Source organism: Morone saxatilis, unplaced genomic scaffold, assembly GCF_004916995.1.
Source record: "Morone saxatilis isolate NCDOM2014 unplaced genomic scaffold, NCSU_SB_2.0 Contig2, whole genome shotgun sequence".
Classification (NCBI taxonomy): Eukaryota; Metazoa; Chordata; class Actinopteri; family Moronidae; genus Morone; species Morone saxatilis.
Window position 1 is genome coordinate 22,138,378 of NW_023339762.1, and position 1,438 is coordinate 22,139,815.

Genomic DNA, 1,438 nt, shown 5'->3' on the forward strand with positions numbered 1-1,438 from the left:
TTTGGATCAATCCGCCCACCACTAAAGATTCTGCCTCTCCTTCACGGTGCATTGTTTGCTAAGTGCTAAATATCTCTCAACGTTTAGTGACAAACCAACAGAGATTTATCACCCGACTATGCCATTCCCCTTAGCTCAGCAAACCTTTTTATCGTCTTTCAGCTCACTGTTCTACATAGTTGATCGCAGAGATGCCTGCAGCACTATTAATAAAGATTATCAATTGGAGGATAAACGTTAATATAGGACTCTGTTATATTCAGATGATGGCATTTGAAAACACTGAGACATTCAACTTCACTGACTTTAAGTAAGGTGATGAGAGCGACGCGCGAGAGGATAAGCAAAGAGCGCAGGTGAGAGCATGGAGGATAAAAACGATGGAGACACCAGAAAAAGACAACAGACCTGGGTGAGAGTGTTTAGTCAGAGAGGTGGGTGCAGAGCCTACAACTTGAAGCGGAGGATGACAGGGACAGGTGGGGGGGTGTTCACTGCTCGAGTGATGTGTTATTCCCCGCCAACCACACATTACAAATGTGTTTCTGTCACTTAGGAGGACTTGCAGTAGACTTACAATTCATTCAGGGAGAACTTTATTACCAAATTATTAAGACTGAAATATCAGACAAATCTTCATGAAATAGCCAAAAAAACGCCAAGTTGTGGTTAGTCTGTCTCCTAATACTCTACAACTGCTCTCAGCAACAAACCCTTTCGTTCCTTCTAAACATAAATATAAAATGTAATAAATATATTGCTTCATTCATTACAAAAAGGCGAAATAATTTCCCAGAACTGCTGACATCTCTAGTTTTTAGAACAATTATTTTGATTTATCAACATGTTTTGGGGGAGGGGACTAACTGAAGATTCACTTGGTCTCCGTGGATTAATACGCATATTGATGCACTAATGGTATTTACAGCAGCAGATGTGTGAATGTGGGTTGATTCAAATAAAACTACAGTGTATATGGTAATGGAAAGATGGTGTTTCACACAGCCAGCGTTGTGCTCAATTGATGGTCTTTAATAGTTTTTGTGCGAACGATTGCAGATCTGGTGGCAACCAGAGGAATGAGGCTATTAAGGGGCTTGGTGATTATAATACTTACATTAAGCGACTACATTTACTGTTAGGATTTGGCATTTCTATATGTTTGTTGTCATGGATAATATAGAATATATTTATATAATGTTTTTTTTAACCCTTAAATTTAATAAATGTGGGACCAATCCTTTTGGATGATCGCCCTTCCCATATATGCTGCATATGGGCTGGTATCAAACGGATTTATGTGCCACAGTATTAATACAATGCATACACAGGCCACACACACACCAAACACACAGGACGACACACACAGCAGAGCTCTCTCTCTCTCACACGCACCTCTATCTCTCTGCTACTCTCTCTCTCTCTTCCTCTCCCTCTC